The sequence below is a fragment of the Panthera pardus genome, unplaced genomic scaffold, assembly GCF_024362965.1.
Source record: "Panthera pardus isolate Hobbes unplaced genomic scaffold, ASM2436296v1 HiC_scaffold_20, whole genome shotgun sequence".
NCBI classification, from domain to species: domain Eukaryota; kingdom Metazoa; phylum Chordata; class Mammalia; order Carnivora; family Felidae; genus Panthera; species Panthera pardus.
The window spans coordinates 57,821,723-57,843,543 of NW_026526766.1; the positions used below are offsets into that span (position 1 = coordinate 57,821,723).

Sequence of the window (21,821 nt, forward strand, 5' to 3'; positions counted from 1 at the left end):
CCCTCCCCTGCTCACTCTCTTTCTCTCAAAAATAAATACACATTAAAAAAATATGCATAGACTCTCTGGAATGATATTTAAGAAGCCAAGGATAGTGGTTGTCTCTCAAGAGGGAGACTGAGGAACTGGTGTTTGGAGTCAGAAATGGGAGTAAAATAGACTTTTCACTGTATACTGTTCTATAAGGCTTAATTTGTTTGTAACCAAATGCATGTATCACGAATTGAAAGGAATTAATAGGAAAATATTAAAAGCTTCAGTGACTTATAATTACCAATGAATAATTTGTGGGGTACCTCATGACAGATCACAACATACCATGTTTCCCACTGGATTAGATACTAAGCACAGTGCTGAGATCCAAACTCAGGACTTTTGACTCCAAGTGTGTGGCTTTCTAACACCATATTATTCCCAGTGTGATTGCTTCAAAGGCTGCACCCCTCTACCCCCGACACCCTCCAGGCCCACTCCCCAGGCTCAACAAGCCATTATGGCATTAACTCCCCAACCAGTCTTCAGCTAAATTTTTTTTCAACCACCTTTTCTTTTTTTTTAAAGAGAGAGAGAGTATGCATGTGAACCTGCGAGAAGGGCAAAGAGAGAGAGAGAGAGAGAGAGAGAGAGAGAATCCAAACAGGCTCCACGCCCAGCATGGAGTTCAACTCGGGGCTCAACTCCATGACCCTGGGATCATGACCCAAGCCAAAATCAAGAGTCCAACACTCAATCAACTGAGCCAGCCAGGTTCCCCTCAACCACACTTAAAAAAATTTTTTTTTTCTTAAGTAATCTCAACATCCATTGTGGGGCTGGAACTCACCACCCTGAGATCAAGAGTCACATGTTCTACCAACTGAGCCAGCCAGGTGTCCCTAGCCAACCACACTTCCATACGGTTTCCTTACTCTCTTTTCTCTCATTGAGATAGAACTTACATGTAGCAAAAGGTACAAATGTTAAATGTTCAGTGAATTTTTATGTATGGTGTAACCACCATCCAGTTCAAAACATAGACTTTTGGAAGGCTCCTTTGTGCCCCCCTCCAGTTAATATCTCCCCCAAATGTAACCCTTATCTAGTTCCTATCATCAAAGATTAATTTTGTCTGTTTTTGAACTTCTTATAAATGGAATCATAAAATATTCGTTGGTGTCTGGCTTCTTTTGCTTAACACTATTTCATGAGATTTATCCATGTTGTGTGTAGCAGTTGTCTGTCAATTCCAGGAGTGGAAATGCTGAACCCAGATGGCATACATATATATGCCTACCTTTATTTATACTGCCAGAGCTGTTCAATATAGTTTTTCAATGTATACTCCTACGAGCAATATAAGAAAGCTCCAGGTGCTCCAAATCCTCACCCACACTTGGTATGGTTAGTCCTTTTAATGTAAGCCATGGTGATGGCAGTCACCAACTCTATTTGACCCGCCCCCCCCCACTTGGTTCTCTGGTTCCCCCATCTGCTCAGTCCTCTGATCTGACAGCAACTCAATGGACTCTTTGAACTTCTGACCAACACTTCATGACCTTCTTTCCCGGAATAGAACCCTATCCTGCTATGAGCCCAGCCCCTGATTGAATCCTTGTGCCCACCACGAACAAATCTGATCTCTGCCACAGGCTGAGACCTGATTACAGCACAGATGGAGCCTTAACACTAGTCACAGACAGGTCTCTACCCTAATCACAGATTATATTCATAGCCCACCATAGATGGAGCTGTAATCACAGGGTGAACCCTGATCCCAACCGAAGTATGAGCCATGACCTTAGCGGCAGATTGAGCTCTAATCTTAGATATAACCTGAGCCCTGACCTAACTCACAAACTGACCTGATCCAAACTCATACTGATAAATACAAATGGCTGAGAGCAATGTTAGAAATTATTAGAGAATACTAGGGATGCCTGGATGGTTCAGTCGGTTAAACATTCCAACTTCGGCTCAGGTCATGATCTCGCCATTCCTGAGTTCGAGTCCCGCGTTGGGCTTTGCCTGGAGTCTGTTTCAAATTCTGTGTCTTCCTCTCTTTCTCTGTCCCTCCCGACTCGCACTCTGAGTCTCTCTTAAAAATAAACATAAAAAAAGAGAAATGATTAGAGAATATGAAATAGCAAGAATAAAATGCATTGTGAAGCGAACTACTATATAGTCTTTCCTTCAAATTCACTTCAAATTTTAATTCTGACTGAATTTCGCTAAGTTAGGGAAAGAAACTATAATCAACCCCACCCTGACATGTTGTAAAGAACAGGCTGGAGGCGGGGGAGTGTGGCTCAAGGAAGCCTAAAGCTGAGCTAGCCCTACAGATGGAGATGGAAAGACGGGTAACCTTCTTCCTGTCCTCACAAGATGGCAGGTTTATTTTAAGGGTGTTTTTAACAGCTTAAAAAAAATGGATTCAAAGAACACTCGGGGAAGCCTCTGATTTTTGGGCTTCTGCCCATGGTGCTTTTTTTTTTTTTTTTTTTTTTTTTTAACAATGGTATTTAACTCCCAGTGAGATTTGTTCTTTCATTACCTTCTGATCATATTGCTTTTCATATCCCCTTCTTGCAGTGGCTGTTGAAAAAGGAGCCAGAGTCTTCAAGAATGAATGCTTGGAGGTTCTGTTTGCCCTTCATCTGCTAGTCAGCAGCAAGCTGAGAACATAAGTTTCACTTTTTCTTATGGCCTGGAGAAAAATCTTAATTTCACCCTTAACACCAGGAGAAGGGCATCTGAGTGGACTGTGTCCTGTGCAGGATGGGTGAGCAGTCTACAGGGCAAAGTGGACCCTTCACAGAAGTTGTCTCTCTTGGACAAAAGTCCTGATTGTTTTCGGATGTTTGATTTCCTAAACAATAACTAGGTAAGACAACTTGTGAAAAGGGGCCACATGGTATCGTGGACAAGCACTGGGCTGGAAGTCAGGAGACCTGAACAGTTCTGCCACCATATGTAACTTGCTAACAAATCCCTTCTCTCTATATAGGCCTCCTCTCCATTTATAATAATGAAGTCTAGCTGTTTGTAACATCTTTTACATACATTATCTCATTTAATTCTTACAACAATCCCAATAAATTGGGAACAGTTATTTCCATTTCACAGAAGAGGTAGCAGAAGTTAGGAGAAATTAAGATTCACCCAAGGTAACATAATAGTCATTTGGTTTGGTTTTGTTTTAGTTAAATGTTGAGAGTGAAGCAACTCTTTAATGTTGTTATTTGTCATAATTTACTCATTGGCAAACACTTACTAAGCATTTTCATACAGCAAATACTGTTTTTGACTCAAAGAGAAAGTCATTTTCAGACCTAATCTCCTTGGTTAGCGTGTCAGCTGAAGAGAATATGAATATAGCATTTTCCCTTTCTCCTCCTTTCAGGACAAATTTGGGTTAACTTTATGTTCTGTCTCCCTGGAAATACAATAAAGGTACAATGAGGGCTATGATATTAGGCCGCATTGTTTATGGTAAAAATAACTCCCAATTGGTAAAGAGCATGTAAGTCAGGATATCTAAGGTAGGAAGCCATGACTTTGGATCTCCCTGAGTGCAGTAAACTAATCTCCCACAGGGAATCTGAAAGGGTGTCCATAGGATGCAAAATATTGATTCTTATTTAAGATAGGTCATTTCTAAACTAAGGTTGTCACTATATGCACTGATGTAATCTTAACTCCTTGTACCTGAGCTGTCCCCTTGCAGGGGGAGGCAAAAGGAAACTAATTATTAGATTACTACAAGAACTACGGAGGAGAAGTACCAGATGCTGTTATCTTGGGCCTTTGTGAGTTAATTTGATGCCATGTAAGGCCTATAATAATTAAGTGAAACTCAATATCTAATTGAGCCCAATGACCATGAGAGTAGACATTTCAGGGGTGAATCCAGGTCAAATAATTTTGAAGATAGGATTCAACCCCTGTTTTTTCTGACTCTAGAGCCGAGGTTCTCCATCTTGTCTATAGATTGGACTCAAATTGAAATAATGTTGAAAACCTTTGCCACAATGGACACAGCAATGGAAAAGAACAAAATAGTGCTACTCACAACATGAGTGAATCTCTCCAACTTAATGATGAAGGAAAGAAGTCAGATGCAAAAGAGTACATACTGGATAATTCCACTTACCTGAAGTTCAAAAACAGGCAAACTCACTAGAATAGGGGCTGTCATTGACGGGTGAGTGTTCACTGAATGGAGGCACATAGGAGTCTTCTAGGTGGCTACAAATATTCTTTATCTTGGAATCCTTATGCACTGTTGGTGGGAATGTAAATTGGTAAAGACAACGCGAAAAACAGTATGGAGGTTCCTCAAAAAATTAAAAATATAAATATTATACGATCCAATAATTCCACTACTGGATATTTACCCAAAGAAAACAAAACACTGATTTGAAAAGATATATGCACCCCTATGTTTATTGCAGCATTATTCACAATAGCCAAGATACTGAAGCAACATTGGGTACATAGGTGGCTCAGTCAGTTTAAGCCGCTGACTTTTGATTTCTTTTTTTTTTTTTTTTTTAATGTTTACTTATTTATTTTGAGAGAGAGAGAAAGCAGGGGAGGGGCAGGGAGAGAGAGCATCACAGAGCCCAATGTGGGCTTCAAACTCACAAACCGTGAGATCATGACCTGAGCGGCAGTCAAGAGTTAGACTCTTAACCAACTGAGCCGCCCAGGCGCCCCCCCCCCCCCCCCCCCCCCCCGCCGACTGTTGATTTCTGCTCAGGTCATGATCTCATTGTGGGACGAAGCCTTGTGTCTGGCTCTGTGCTGACAGCATGGAGCCTGCTTGGGATTCTCTCTCACGCTCTCTCTCTCTGCCCCTCCCTTACTTGCTCTCTCTTTCTCTCTCTAAATAATTTTTTTTATTTAAAAAAAGATATGGGAACAACATAAGTCTCCATTGATAGATGAATGGATAAAGAAGATGTACACATAGATAATGGAGTATTATACAACCATAAAAAATGAGATATTGCCAATTGTGACAACTTGGATGGACCTAGAGGGTATTTTGCAAGTAAAATAAGTCAGATTGAGAAATACAAATACCATATGATTTCACTCTAAAAACAAAATAAATGAACAAACAAAAAGTAGAATCAGAACAAACTGATGGTTGCCAGAGGCGGTGGGGAGGGAGTGGGTAAAATGGGTGAAAGGGAGTGGAAGATACAAACTTTAAGTTATGATGAATAAGTCATGAGAATAAAGGGTACAGCATAGGAAATACAGTCAATGATATTATAATAGCGCTGTTTGGCGATAGATGGTAGCTACACTTGTGGTGAGCATAGCATAACGTAAAGAGATGTTGAATCACTATTTGTATACCTGAAACTAATGTAACGTATTTCAACTATACTCCTATACAATTTTTAAAAATTCTGTATCTTGATCTATGTATTGGCTACATGGGTGGGTGAATATATTCATAAAATATCTAAAGACAGAGTTAATCAGGGAACCCAGAAACAGTAAAATAGGCTGGATCAAGGGTGGGTGGGGTGCTTAATGGGAGGTCAGGCAAATTTGAGGCCTTGGGCTAAAGGCTAAATCTTCTAGGAAATTTCTTTCTGACTTTGCAGGGTAGAGAGTGCAAGCTCCATTGTGCAATAAGTGAACAATGTTTTAACTGGAAAGACGCAAGGCTTTGAGGAGAAGAGAAATAGGGGAATGGGACCTGGATGTTCAACTCCCAAAGAAAACAGGGAACAGAACCTGGGGCTGCAACCAAAAGGCAGCCCCAGTGTGCCAGGGGCTATTAATATGAAACACAGGGAAGTAACATTTTGTGAATTTCAAGTGACAATTTTGGGGATGATGGTTTACTTTTCATGTGTCTCTCTTTTTCCCTCATCTACTTTGTAAGAAGTTTAATTGCAAGGGAATTAAATAAAATAATTTATAAGGCCTTATTTTAGTCAGTACAAAGCCCAGACAGCACCTGAAGTTAGGTCCTGCCCATGGTTGAAATGGATTAATTAATTCCTGGCTCCAGGATGGGACAAAATTTCTGCCATGAGGGCCAAATTGGAAGGGAGAATCCAGGAGTCATGTCTTATAAGAAATTGCTGAAAAGATGGAGGTCATTGTCCTAGAGAAGCAAATACCTCGGAGAAAGAGACAGAACATGGGAAGTGTCTCTAGATAGCTGAAGGTTTTCCACATAAGACAAAGGACTTACTCAGGGTGACGTCAGAGGGGAAACAGGACCAGTGAGTAGAAATTCTGGAAAATAGAGTGCAATGAGAAAAACCTTTCATGAGGAATTGGAGATTTTGCAATTTTTCTAAAATGCAGTTTATTCATTTGCTGGGCTAAGCTCTAGGATACAAAGGAGAACATGACCCACAAGGTCCCTTAAAGAGCTTATTAAGTGTGGCAGAGACTACAGATTGTCTAATATTTATTCTCCTTTCTTACTAACAAAATTCTCATTTTGTTACGGACTGTAATATGTCCAGCTAAAATATCACATTCCCTGACTTCTCCTGCAGCAAGGAATGACCAGTAAAATGTGAACGGAAGTTGTAGGGTGGAATTTCCAGGGCACGTTCTTAAGAAGGACTGAGTTAGATAGTAGAGGTACCATTATAACTCTCCCCTTTATTCTGCTGGGAATGCAGATGTGATGACTCAAGTTTTAGCTGCTATCATGAGTTACTCTCCACATTTGAATGCATTAAGGATAGTAGAAGAGAAAGACATAAGGATCTTGGGTCTCTAATAACTGTGAAGTCTCCATATCAGCTCTACATTGATTTTCTCTGAATGTCTTTTATATGAAAGAAACAAACTTCCTTATTTTTAAGTTATTTAGGTTTTCTGTAATTCACAGTCCATATTAATCCTGATTCACTACGCAAAACTTTTTTCAAACTAAAATTGTATACAATGACAATGGAGATGTCTCTTAGCTCAAACAGCTGGATACTATGACTACTATTCTCCTAGGACCCAGTATCCTGTTACCTTCTGTAGGAAAATTTCCCAGATTCTTTAGGAAGATTCAATCTCTCCCTCCTTGGTTCTCTTACAACACTTTGTTTATTCTGCTAGGATAACACTAATTAAATTGAGTCTTATGGCATGTCCCTGACACATACATTTATGATTACTGTTCATAATTGGTTGCACAGGCATACCATGAGGAGAATGTTGAAATGGGGAGGGCACCTATGTTGCTGTCCAAGGTCCTGAACCCTCAAGACACACTAGGGCAGTTTCTCCAGTCTCTGAAACACTAATTCTCCCCAAATAATTCTGGCGAGGTAAAGAAGAGGCAATAGGAGGCATAAACAATAAGAGCTGAAATAAAGAAGCAAACAGACAGAGAATAGAGGCTGCTCTGAACACAGCCACTGAGAGGGGGTCAAAGAAGAAAAATTAAAACACTTTTGAGAATTTCAAATAATGTCATCAGAGTTAAAAAAGATTGACAACTAAAGATGCGTCAGAAATTGTTCTAAGTGATACAAACTGTGCGAGTTTGATATGAACAACTATATTTGTGCAGAAGGGAAACAGATTGTCATCTAGGTGGAGATGGCAGGAGGAGTGGTCTTCACTGGATTTATATCAGCATGCTTATGTTTTTTCTTTTCAATCATTATGTTTCTTTTTCTTTTTATCTTGATAGTTTGTAATTTTTATAAATACTGCCACACAAGAACTTGGATTGTCACTTATGTTTTACAATTTGTGCTGCTGATTTCATGTATTTTTTAAATTGATGACAAGAAATGTTTTCCCTTCCCCAAATTTGGAGAATGGGGTATTCTATCTTCATTTCCCACCTCTTTACAACCCATTTTCTCTGTTTGGCTTGACTAGCCAAGTGAGTTCCTCCTGTACAAGATTTTTACAGTGCTCTTGATTCAAATTCATGCTGGGTGTTTAAAAATGCATTATCTAAGTTAATCCTCTCAACAGCCCACAATATCAGTGTAATTATTCTCATTACAATTAGAGTCATGTCATGGATCTCTGAGGCTCTTCATGAATTGGATAGCCGAAACAATGAATAGTAATTCATAAATGTCAATGGTCTTTTGTAACTTACCCGTCTTTCTCCCAAAATAGCCTATAGAAAATTTGAGGTCATGAACTATATCTTATTCATCATTATATTTTCAGCAATGTCTAGCATGGGTTCTGACACATAGTAGGGGCTCAAAAGTATTTTTGGAATAAATAAATGAATTAATAAAATAGACAATAATTAGCATTGTATTTAAATCACTTAAATAGGATGCATTTATGAATAAAAGATCAAAGATACACAAGGGAAATCTCAAAATAGTCTTAACTGTGGTGAAAGGATTAGAAAAACATCCTATATGGCATTTCTACTGTGTGAAATAATGCATTCTTGAAAATTAAGACAAAGAACAGAAATTGTGAAATAATCGTCCTTCACATCTAGGTGTCACTCCTGTGATGAGCCAAAATGATTTAGCCTATTCTAGAGAATAAAAGGACAAGCCCTCCAGTCCCATCTTTTTCTCTTCCCTTCCTTTCTTCCATTGTCTCCCTTTTCCTTTCTCTCCTTCCCTTTGTGTTCCCATTTTCAAACATTTACTGTGATCCTACTGCATTAATGCACTATGAGGATTTCATCCTACTTTCAAACAGCTTACTCTCTAGTCAAGAGAAAAAAAATTCACAGATACCGGTATCTATAAACATAGTGGTAACATCTGGCTTTATACAATAACATGAAATCCACAATTTTCCCCAGAGCTGCCCTCTTGCCCAATGTGAACCCTGTCTTGGAAGACTTGCCTGATCTTATCTCCTGAGTACAGGAGCAAAGAAAATTCTTTTTCTCAGTCTGTAAGTACCCATTTTATCTGGCTGAATTACAATAACAGCAAGGCTTTCCTCTGGGAGTAAGAGCTAGGGAAAGCTTCAGAATGGTATCTAAAATGACTAAATCTACTCAAAAGAAAGATTGTTAACAACTGGATTGTAACAATCCAACACAGATTGGACAACAATACAACAAAGATGGTAACAACTTTTTAGCTCTTCAGGTCAACCCCCCTCAATTTTCAGATCTGGAAGCTGGGGTCCAGAGAGATGAAAGGATCTACCCTCAATCACACCGTAAGTCAGGGGCAGTGCCAGGGCTCAAGTACAGGTTTACAGACTCCCATTAAGTATCCTTTCTATTTTCCATTATTTCTTAAAGTTCCCAAGGTTTACTCAGGCTAACGTGTGTAGCCACAGCTTTGAACAGCTCTGACATGACCATGATGTAAATGGCACCCTTAGAGTTTTGCATGCAGCAGCCTTGGTTTCACTGATGTGCTCTTGAGGTTATTTTAAGTAGTGCAGAACAAATGTTTATAGATACTATAATTATACATTTATTTTAATATTAAGAACACATAAAGAGCACATCAAAATTTGGCATTACATATAGGGACACTATATAAAGATTTAAAGTTCACCTTAAAATTTAAGTTAAAAAAGTAAATAAATTGAAATTAAAACAGGGTTTTTTAAAAGTTTATTCATTTACTCTGAGAGAGAGAGAGACAGAGGGTGAGAGAAAGAGAGAGAGAGAACACGTCCTCATGGGGTAGGGGCAGAGAGAGCGAGAGAGAGGGAGAGAATCTCAAGTGGGCTCCTCCCTGTCAGCATGCAGCCCTATGCAGGGCTCAATCTCACAAACTGTGAAATCATGACCTGAGCCGAAATCAAGAGTTAGATGTTCAATCCACTGAGCCACCCAGGTACCCCAAAATTAAAATAGTTTTTTAAAGTGCTGTAAGTAGTTCAAGAATGTAGCAAAAATAATGAAAGTGGTATAGAGATTGCTGACTTTTAGGAAACCTTGTTTTTTATATCATGCTGCATCCTCTAAGATAAGATAAAGGACTTTGACACATTTACCTGCTCAGGACATTATGAGAAGATAAAAAAAAAATTTTTTTGAGAAGACAACTTTTTTATGTGAAAGTGATGATTAAATACTTTGAAAATACGTACATTTAGCAGAAACAGGTTAAACGCAGTTAGGAGAGGATATTTTATACTTCATCCAAGAAGGATAGAAGGGAACTAGGTGGGAGAATTAGGCCTGCATTTTAGCCTGTAGTGGAAATGATTATATTTTCAAATATGCATTCATGTATTAGCAAAGGGTCAGATAGAAACCCTGTGACCTCTTTTCCTATAATTGAATGTGAATATTTATCAGACGAGCTAGGTTCAAATCGTGCTTCTGCTACTTCCCAGCTTGTGCCCTCTGTCATGTCCCTTAACCCATCTGAATTTACAAAAAAGCTGTGTGGTGAGGATTAACTATGAGATTGTAAAAATGCCTTGAAAGGAAGAGTGAGAGAAATCCTGAAGGAGAAAGGAAGAAAAAGAGAATAACGAAAGAGAGGAAAGCTAGGTTGGAGAGACTGTAAGAATGGGAGCTGGTAAAAGTGTCTCAGACTTTATGTGCCGAAATAGTCATTCTTGTCACAAGCTGCTAGATTCTCTTCTTATGAAAACATTTCTAAGGTGGCAGATGAATATATTTTTAAAAAATTTCCTGAAACATAACACTCTAACAGGATGTGTTAGAGAAATGCCAAGAAAAGAAGGCAGAAGGAGGTAAAGTCCTTGGATGAAGAGGAAGATAAAGTGATTTATGTACGGACCTACAGAGGAAGAAGTCTCTCCTCCACAAAATCCTCCTGACCCGTTGGGTAGATTTGACTGTCTCCTTCTTCGACCCCCACTACACTTACACACCTTCTACTAGGGTTGGTGCAATGGTTTAGGGACTTCTTTGTCATTCCCACTAGAAGTAAAGCCCTTGAGTGTTAGGACTGTGTTTTCTTCACCTTGTGTATTCCCAGTTTTTCCCACGGAACATGGCACATATATGCCTCGCAAATGTTTGTTGAATGAATGAGCCCGGATCACGGGACCTGAAACCCTGTCTCTTGAGGGATGAATGGTGTGGTTCAAGGAATACTTATCCTGGAGAAGAGATAAGTATGGGGAGTTACATTCACTGTTTTCCAATATCTGAAGACTATTTTTTGGAAGTATATTTAAAATGGGCTCTATGGTTCCCATGGCACAGTTTGGTCTCAGAAAGCAAGTCTGACTCACTGTAAGAAATTCTAACCATGAGAACTGGCCAACAATGACATGGCCTGTCTCAAGGGGGCAAGAGCTTACTGCAGCAGAGACTAGATACCATTTTTCAGACACTAGATTAAATGAAGTCTGTAGTCTGCCTGTCTTCTATTCTTCATATGAGTCTCTTCTCTTTTGCTTGTTAAGTTTTTGGCTGATTTAAAACATTTCCCCCACTGGGCATCTATATCTATTCTTGGAACCATAGACCTCAGAGTTGGAAGGAACCTCAGAATTCATTTGGTCCCATCCCTTCTTTGTACCACTTTACATGGGAGAAAACCAAGACCCAAGTCAATTAGCTATATCAGGGTGGATGATAGCCTCACAACCCAGATCTCCAGGGTTCTCTTCATTGCTGACCAAGATATGGTACCCTTGTGTCTGAGCAGTATGACTCTCTTCCCTTTTCTTGCCCCTGCATCTTAGAGTCTCTCAGCAGGTACTCCGTTCCCCATTCTCTCACATCAGAATAAAGTTCAAAGAAAATTTGGAGAGTTAGTAAAGACGTATCATAATGAAAATGTCCTGATTTTTTTTTTTTTTTTGATAAACCATATTGCATAGTAGCTAAGGGCCATGCACTTGGAGGAGAACACACAGCCAATGCACTGTAGAACGTACCCACCATCTCCATGAGCTCTGGTGCTGGGCTTCACGTGCCCAGAGGCAGAGGAAACCATTTTTAATTTACATGAGTGATATATGGGATTGAAACTTGAGGGTTATAGAGACCTGGATTCTAGTTACTCCACTTTTCTAGTTGTGTGATATTGGGCAAGTTAATTAACCCTCTGATCCCCAGTTTCCTCATGTTTAATATGAGAATAACTATACCTCCCTCCCAGGGGAGAGGTAAGGCTTACGTAAAAACAACAACAACAACAACAACAACAACAACAACAACAACAACATATATAAAACTCTGAGCATAGTCTCTTTTTCTTCCTGTCTTTTCTCAGATATAAAAATATCTGAGACTAAACGTTCTCCTCAACATTCCAGCCTCTTCCCTTTCTATAGGAAACAATCCTGCTCAATCCCAATGTCGATCTCCGTGAAAACTTGCCCTGCACTCTAACTAGGTGACAATGCATATCACTTCCCTCTACGAGCTTGTTTCTCCAGCTGTAAATGAAGGCAAGAGAGGAAGGAGTGTCTGCTTTCTATTTATAGCAATCTGTTAGCACAAGTATATCCTAATTTTGAAATGTTAAGAAATAAAAGATGTATAAAAATTGGGTTAGAATGCTATCTAAGGTCCCTCCCTGCTCTGACATTATTTGAGCCTGAGAATTTAAATCTCCCTCTCATCCCCACCCCCACTCCCATTCCCTTTTTCCATTCTTACCCTATTTTTGGCCTTAGAACACAGAACTCAGCAACAGTGTGCTGTGCAGGTGGAAGGATTTTAAGAAATTTAGCTTTCTCCCCTGGACCCCCAGTAGGAACCAGTCCCAGAAATTGCTGTGGCTGGAAATGTAGGGAAGCCCAGAACAGATCTGGTTGCTTCACTCAGCTGGAACACAGCCTATCTTTTAAACTTGAACACTTTTCTTTATGATTTCACTGTGTCATCTTCAGCCAGTACGCAATTTCCTTTAGGGAAATCCAGCAGCTGAGTTAGAGAACTACAGACCTAAAAGGATATAAGCTGGATTATAAAGAAACCAAGTTTCTACAAAAGCCTTGTGACACACCGTGTTCCTGTTCTGGTCTCTGGTTTTGGTTTCATTTTGTTTTTGTTTTTGTTTTGTTTTGTTGTTTTTCCCTTTTTTCTCAAGAGCCGAGTGGCTTAAGCTTTTCTGACCAAATGACATTAATTACCGTTTCTTCTTTGGCCCCTTTTAGTAAAGAGAGGCCACAAGCTAGTTCTCCTAAAGATTTATAATTAATTTAAAAATTAGGAATACATATGAAAAGGCATTTCTGACTTCTGTGGAAAAACTTACACAGGATCCAGTAACAGTGAAGCCGTATTTCCTCATGGCAAAAATTGGCCTAGACTAAGTAGCAGCTGCCTTCTTGGGGCATGGCTCTCCAGTTGACCTGTGTCTGTTCCTCCCTTACATCACCTGACCCGCACGGTCAATATCAAATTTATACTGTTAAAGATAGCCCACTTCACTAGAGACTCATCCTTGCAGACAAATGAGTTTGTGACTCCAGGAACAGATCATACCTGAGAATATCTGTGAATCACCAATCATACAAAGCTATTTGTAGTCAATTAGAAACATTTTAAATCCAGTTGATGACATTACAAGTGTCTGGATCTGGCACACAAAAGGCACTCACTAAAGAGTAGTTGCTACTGGGGCGCCTGGGTGGCTCAGTCGGTTAAGCGTCTGACTTCAGCTCAGGTCATGATATCACGGTTTGTGGGTTCGAGCCCCGCGTTGGGCTCTGTGCTGACAGCTCAGAGCCTGGAGCCTGTTTCGGATTCTGTGTCTCCCTCTCTCTCTCTGACCCTCTCCCGTTGATGCTCTGTCTCTCTCTGTCTCAAAAATAAATAAATGTGGGGCACCTAGGTGGCTCGGTCGGTTAAGCGTCCGACTTCGGCTCAGGTCATGATCTCACGGTCCGTGAGTTCAAGCCCTGCGTCGGGCTCTGTGCTGACAGCTCAGAGCCTGGAGCCTGTTTCAGATTCTGTGTCTCCCTCTCTCTCTGCCCCTCCCCTGTTCATGCTCTGTCTCTCTCTGTCTCAAAAATAAATAAACGTTAAAAAAAATTAAAAAAAAAAATGTTTAAAACAATTTTTTTTTAAAGAGTAGATGCTATTAGTAGTAGTAGAAGTAGCATTATTATAACTTAACTGAGGCGTATGTCATCATTTTTAGGGCAGAATTGGGTCAGTGGTGCCTCTAAGAGAAACACAAATGAGACTCTACAAGAACAGAAATCTTTACTGAATGCCCTTGGAAACAAGATGGGAATTATATCACAACACGTACGATTATTTCACGAAACTTCTCAGTACAAATCTCTCCCCAGAGCTCCATCCTTCAGGGTGACAGCTCATTTCATCTCCATCTCTTCCCACCACTCACCGCCGCCCATTTGCCTCTTCTCTCCCCCTTTCCCTGCTTCCCTTCTTTCTCCTGAAAAGCAGTCTGGTCTGCTCTCAGCTTCTGTTATGCTCCTGTTTCCAGGGAAAAGACAGTAGGCAGAGTATTTGTAAATACTTACATTTAGTGTTCTCTTCTTTTGTCTTTATCTCAATTATTAATATTTAAAGAGTAATTACTGAGAAACTGCAGAAATCCTTCATTCTTTGCCAAATATGCCAGAGAAGAGTTTATATAATTTATTTAGACTGGGCTGGATTGATAAGACCTATGATAGAGGCCCGTATAAAGTACATTAGGAGGTGGAGATGGGGGTACAAATGGAGGTAAATCCGTGAAATCCAGGCAATGCCCCACTTCCTCTCACTGCTCTGCTCTCCCAATACGTCACCCACCAACTTCACAATGAGTTCAGAAAAAGGAGTGGGAGTTTCAGGCGAGGAGGATCATTCCTAGCTGGCTTCTGGGAGGAGGAGGGGCCTAAATGACGCTGAGTGGAATTCTGCCATCCAGAGCTTCTTCAGCCCTTCCTTTTCCTTTCATAAATCCCTGCTCAAACCCCTGTCCACCCCCACCCCAATAAATAGGCGGTTTGGTGGGATCTCTTTGCAAACAGACTGGAAGTGTTCTCAGCAGGAAAGCAACTACTCTTTTCACTTCCTTTCCTTTGCCTAGGGGTCTGTGGTGGGTGCAGGCTTAGGCCAAGAGGAATACAAAGCAATCTTCTTCTTTTTTAATTTTTTTTAAATGTTTATTTATTTTTGAGATAGAGAGAGACAGAGCGTGAGCAGGAGAGGGGCAGAGAGAGAGGGAGACACAGAATCCAAAGCAGGCTCCAGGCTCTGAGCTGTCTGCACAGAGCCGGATGTGGGGCTCAAGTCCACAAACCCCAACATCATGACCTGAGCCAAAGTCGAACGCTTAACCGACTGAGCCACCCAGCCGCCCCTAAAGCAATCTTTTGAGAAATACATTAGAGGGTCTTGGAACAACTCTCTGGTTGGGAATTTAAGGACTATGTGTTTCCTGTGTGACTTCAGGCTAGTTGCTTTCCTGCTCTGATTCTCAATTTTCTCTTCAACAAAATGGAGCTGTAATCCTATCTCTGATTACCTCACAAGACTGTTGGAAAACATATGCTGTAAAATGAGGTACTCACAGGGGAGTTGTCTCCTTGCTCTAATCCTGCTTTGCCACCCACAGTTACCAAAGTGACATCTCTTCTTTCCGTGATACTTGAAGACTCCTTCCCATTGTTTTGAGGGTTTGGCAGTCTTTCCTAGTCTATGTGAAAGTAGTCATAGTTTCTCCCTTGGATGTTGCTATTGTGAGATATAGGTCTAGTTTTTCAGAAAGACCTAGAGATGAAGTCTGTGCCTTTTGACTCAAAGGACCCTGGGTATAGCTCCCTCCTTCATTCATTTATTCATTCATTTGATTAGAGGGCAACCATTGTTCATCCAACACACTTTCTTTTAGCCTTTAATCTGCCTGCTGTTTGGGGACAGACTTAAATAAACAAGTCCAGGGTTCAGGGTTCTAGGAGCTCGGAGTCTTTCAGGGAGGCAGCTGAGTGACCACAGTTTGCAAAACATAAGATAATGGTGGCAAAGCGTCTCTATGAGCTTGCAGTTAAGATGTTGGCCTGAGACTGGTGGATTCATTTCCAAGATAGACTCACATAGCTGCTCAGGAGGCTTTAATTTCTTGCCATGTGGACCTCTCCTTGGTGCTGCTTGAGTGTCCTTAGAACTTGGCTGCTGGCTTCCTCCAGAGCTAGTGATCCAAGAAAGAGCAAGGCATAAAAGGCTGTCTTTTGTGACGTCGCCTTGAAAATCACCCTCCATCATTACCATGATATTCTATAGGTTACACAGACCACCCAATTCATTGTAGGAAGGAGTGGAGAGGAGAAGGGAGAAGAGGAGAATCACTGGGGGCCATCTTGGAGGCTGGTTACGACATGACCCTTGAAAAAATCTTTGGATAACTAAATATTTGGGTTCTCTTGGTCCTTTCATGGAAACTCTCTCAGTACTGGTACACTGTCTCTATTCCGCCCCTCATCACACCTGATCTTGAATCTCTGGCCCATCACCATTTTTACATGTGTATAAAAATTCACCCTCGTTAACATAGAGTAAATGGAGGTAGGGTGATATCGAACAAAATGCAACTTTCAGCTGCCTCTGACTCCATTTCTGACACTCCACCACCTTCTGAAAGCTCACTTTCCTGACACTCTATTCCTAGCTCCTTCTCTGATAGAGAGCAGGCTCAACATATCTTTTTGCAGTCCTCCGTGAATTCCGCTAAGTAATGTTTTCTCCACATTATTACGGAAGTGTTTACAAAGTGGGAGTCCAGAGTAGTTAATGACTGTATGAGGAGGAAGGAAAAGCATTGTTAAAGAAGGAACCTCCTTATCCCAGGTTTCTTGCATTCCAATGCTGGGAGTTCCTTAAAGGGAGGAATAGTAGTGGGGCGCCTGGGTGGCTCAGTCCGTTGAGCGTCCGACTTCGGCTCAGGTCACCATCTCGTGGTCTGTGAGTTCGAGCCCCGCTTCGAGCCCCGCGTCTGAGCCATCAGCCCAGAGCCTGGAGCCTGCTTCCGATTCTGTGTCTCCCTCTCTCTCTGCCCCTCCCCCGTTCATGCTCTGTCTCTCTCTGTTTCAAAAATAAATAAACGTTAAAAAAAAATTAAAAAAAAAAAAGGGAGGAATAGTAGCTTATGTGACTGGTGAGTTTGCAAGAAGGAATAATATATACAAGGCTCAGCACTTACCTCTCTTTTTTATCCTCTGGCACAAGCCCAGATGAACCTGGCAGATATTTTAGTCCATACTTTGACAACTCAAGTATTATAGGAGATCAGCAACTGTCTGGAGCTGAGTGAGGAAAAGGTCACAGACATATTAGGGAAGGGTATAGGATACTCAAGGTATGTTGATGGTTTTACAGCTATATAACACTGTCAAAACTCACCAAATTGTACGCTATAAGTATGTGCAGTTTGTTATGTCAATTATATGTCAATAAATGTGGAAAAAATTAAACAGATAAATGCAGAGAGAATTATGAAAGAATTTTATAATTATGAAAAAGCATTTTATATAATTACAGGATTTTATTATAAAAACCAATGGGAGTCACCTATAAAATTTATATACATGTACATGGAAAATGGGAAAAAATTGTTAACCAATTTAAAAATCTTTCAGATAAAAGCATCATTGTTTTTTAAGTCATTTGTTAAAATTATTATAATTCCACATCTTCCAAATAGTTTGCAAGAAAAACTGACTAATATGATGAAAGATGGATATTTACTAACCTGAATTTCAACAAAAAGCAATGGGAATATACAACTGAAAGAGGAAATCAAGTTTTGATATAGTCTTGGGTTTACATATCACCATGAGGCATCTTTTTTAGCTATGACAGCCTCAAAACAAAGCATCCAAAGAAGTTGAAATGAGAACAGACATTTAAATTTCTATATCACAAATTATTTTTAAAAATTTTTGAAGTTTATTTATTTTGAGAGAGAGAGAGAGAGAGCAGGAGGGACAGGCAGAGAGAGAATCCCAAGTACGCTCCGCACGCTGTCAGCGCAGAGCTCCATGTGGGGCTCAAACCCACGAACCTGTGAGATCGTAACCAGAGCCAAAGTCAAGAGTCAGATGTTTAATTGACTGACCCACCCAGGTGCCCCTATTTTTTTTTTTATATATTTTTTTTAACGTTTATTTATTTTTGAGACAGAGAGAGACAGAGCATGAACGGGGGAGGGGCAGAGAGAGAGTGAGACACAGAATCAGAAGCAGGCTCCAGGCTCTGAGCCATCAGCCCAGAGCCCGACGCGGGGCTCGAACCCATGGACCGTGAGATCGTGACCTGAGCTGAAGTCGGATGCTCAACCAACTGAGCCACCCAGGTGCCCCAAAATCCATTAATTTGAGGTGCCTGACAAGGTCAGTCAGCAGAGCATGCAACTGTATTTTTTTTTTAATTTTTTAAATGTTTATTTATCTTGAGAGAGAGAGAGAGAAACAGAGCATGAGTGGGGGAGGGGCAGAGAGAGAGGGAGACACAGAATCCAAAGCAGGCTCCAGGCTCTGAGCCATCAGCCCAGAGCCCAACGCGGGGCTCGAGCTCACTGATCGTGAGATCGTGACCTGAGCCAAAGTCGGATGCTTAACTGACTGAGCCACCCAGGTGCTCCCAGGTGGCCCTATTTTTAAAAAAATTTTTAAATAATGAAATTCATTTAATCACATGGTACTGACTATAATATCATTGCTAACAAAAATATTTTTCTATAACTAGTAGATAAAATAAAAATAATTTAAAATAATGTTAGAAACAATACTTGTAATAGATAAAATAAAACTTTAAATATTTTTTAAATGTCTGCCTAACTGTACGGCCAAATATTAACAAAGTCATTTGGCCTCAAACATAAGCCATATTCTCTTAGACTTTATTAATGATAAAAATGACATTTTTTATTCAATCAGCATATGAGATATGTTATCAATCTACATATGAAATAGTTCTCAATGGGACCTTCCAGGTGGCTCACTCAGGTTGAATTTCTGACTTTTAGTTTCTGGCTCAGGTCATGATCTCATGGTTTGGTTCATGGGATCAAGCCCGAGTCAGGCTCTAGCCTGGAGCCTGCTAGGGATTCTCTCTCTCCCTCTCTCTCTCTGCCTCTCCCCTGCTCTCTTTCTCTGTCAAAACAAACTTAAAAGGAAAGAAAGAAAGAAAGAGAAATACAGTAGTTCCCAACTGAGCAGGGAAAATGTGGGAGTCATTTATTGACCTCCCCGTAATAGTGGTGACATTTTGCTTGATTTTTGAAGACTGGATAGAAGGTCATCAAATAAAAATGTGGGAGAGGGCATTACAGGCAGAAAGAGGAGAATAATAGAAGATATGCAAACATTAAGGAAAGAACCTAGTCCATGAGGGAAATGCATAACTGTGGTATTTAAGATATTTAAGGTATTAACTGTGTATGTTGGAAAGTGGCAGGATAAGAGGCTATTGAGCCAAGCCCTGGGTCTAGATCCACATTAGACATATGTGTCTTGAAAGTAGAGGTTCCCGCTGATTTCCTGGTACTTAGAACAATGTCTCACTGGGGGGGGGGGGGGGGGGATAAAAGAACATTTCTATTATGTTTAATGAATTTGAATGTTTCCCTGTGGGTGATAGGGTTTTAGTTCTTCAGCCTTTCTTTTCTTCTGTGAACTAGCCCATGTATTTTTTTAAAGTTAGCCAGAGCTGGTTTCTGTTGCTGACAATCAAAGAACCCTGCCTGATTCAGTCTCCTCAATATCTCTGCCATGCAGTATATCAAGGGCCTCCAAAGTCATTTCAGTAGTGGACCAAAGTTCAGAAATCTCTGGGTGTGCAGCCATGGCATTTAAACTAATAAACATGGAAAGTTAAGAGGGCCCATGCATGTACTAGATGGAAGTCCAGTGTGTGTATTTAAGTCAAGTGTGTGGAACATATGAATGAGCAGAAACATTAAACACAACCTTTAGGAAAAGACAACAGCCAAGTGCAAACAAAAAGAAAGCAGAGTATGCATTATTCATATTACAAAATAAACTCAAGGAAAGCAAACTCTATTTAGATCTTTACAAAAGGGAGAGCACTACATAACAAAGTTCATACAAATGGGCCAAATCTCTCCTTACAAGAAGATTAACAACCTTAAATTTCTTTATTATGGAAATAAGAATGAAAATACCTAAACTGAGCAGTCAGATTAAGAAACATGACAAAGAGAAGGGAGTAGACAGAAAGAGAAAAGTGTTTGGCTGCAGGCAGATTCATGTGTGTGGAATAGGGGCATGAAGAAGGGACTCTCAAATGCACAGATCATATGGTCAGAGAGGTTCAAGGACAACCCAAAAAGCTCAGTGTCACAGAAGCAAGGGAAACCGTTTTAATGAAGAAGTAATGAGTTACAGGGGTGCCAGACTGGCTCAGTTGGTGGAGCATGCGGCTCTTGATCTGGGGTTGTGAGTTTCAGCCCCATGTTGGGAGTAGAGATGACTTAAAAATAAAATCTTTTTTTAAAAAAAGAAGTAAGGAGTTGCAGAAATAAAGGAATGATCGGGGCACCTGGGTGGCTCAGTCGGTTGAGCGTCCGACTTCGGCTCAGGTCATGCTCTCGCAGTTTGTGGGTTAGAGCCCCGCGTTGGGCTTTGTGCTGACAGCTCAGAGCCTGGAGCCTGCTTCAGATTCTGTGTCTCCCTCTCTCTCTGCCCCCCGACCCCCGGCTCACACTCTGTCTCTCTCTCCTTCAAAAATAAATAAACATTAAAAAAAATTTTTTTTAAAGGAATGATCAATAGTATCCAATGCAAAAGAGAGATCCAATAAGAAAATTACTTAAATTACTACAGAATTTGGCAATTACTAGTAAGAAGTCACCAGGGTTTCTTCTGCACTTCCCACAGAAAGGAAAGACTTTTGCAGAATTCAAAGAAAGGTCATTGAGGCAGTGGCCAGTTCTTATGTTTGCCATTCAGCATCTCATTAGCCTTCTTATGGTAAGTGTGCTCCAATTTTTCTATGAAAGAGACATCACTTCTTTCTTCAGCCATGTGATTTGGGTGAAGCAGACATACCTCTATGCCCAGGGGTTGATTTGACAGACTATGGGCTGGATAACTTAATGCTCTTTCCAACCCTCTTCTCCCTTGCCTGCCTCACCTGTACTCAGTTTCCCAACCACCTTAAGGTGAGCAGTGGCAATGTGATCTATGGCGCCAAAGAGACATGATATCTAGACAGACATGATAACTAGAACGGGAACATCCATCTTTTAAAAAAATTTTTTTAATGTTTATTTATTTTTGAGAGAGACAGAGACAGAATGCGAATGGGTTAGGGGCAGAGAGAGAGGGAGACACAGAATCCAAAGCAGGCTCCAGGCTCCAGGCTCCAAGCCGTCAGCACAGAGCCCGATGTGGGGCTCGAACTCACAGAGCCGTGAGATCATGACCTGAGCTGAAGTCAGACGCTCAACCGACTGAGCCACCCAGGCACCCCTGGAGCATTCATCTTTTGGAAAAAGTGGAAGGATCAAGAGAACCACAGCTCTACCTGTCTGAAACCATGGAAGCATGGGATGACACCAGTAGCTGTGTGATCCCAGACTTTCTGTGCTATGAGAAATATAAACCCCTGTCCTCCTGTCCCTTGTCCCCTGTAAATTCTGTTCTCATCGCTGAATTAATCTCTGTTGTAGAAGACCTGTGACTTATGATGATGCTGACCTTGCCCCTGGTTCTGGAGGTGGCTGTGTGACTCAAGCCCATGGCAGTTCATGCAGTACATTTTCTTGATGACAGCAAATTGCTCAGGGATGGGCACCAGAGCAAAGTCAGGACAATTAGAGCCAAAGAAACTCAGTTTCTAGGATGTTCGTGTAAACTGTCATAGAAGCATATTTCTCTTTTCCTGCAGTAACTGAGCAAGAGATGGTGTGTAGGTGGAGCTGTGGCAGCATCTTGCCACCATGAAGGGAGAATCTGTCTGAGACTCAAGCTAGCATGGAAGAAGCTGA

At 40.8% G+C, this 21,821-nt stretch overlaps 1 long non-coding RNA gene across 2 annotated transcripts in view; it reads right to left on the minus strand.

Annotated features, from left to right (window-relative positions):
- Positions 1-33: 33 nt before the first annotated feature.
- Positions 34-21,821, minus strand: part of LOC109270140 (uncharacterized) — a 54,911-nt gene continuing 33,123 nt past the window's right edge. For both annotated transcript variants that reach the window (XR_002081449.2, XR_008424252.1), the window contains exons 2-5: positions 17,013-17,115; positions 6,200-6,243; positions 4,130-4,258; positions 34-2,074 (exon numbers count right to left, since the gene is read on the minus strand). This is a non-coding gene — a long non-coding RNA (uncharacterized LOC109270140). The remainder of the gene's footprint in view (positions 2,075-4,129; positions 4,259-6,199; positions 6,244-17,012; positions 17,116-21,821) is intronic.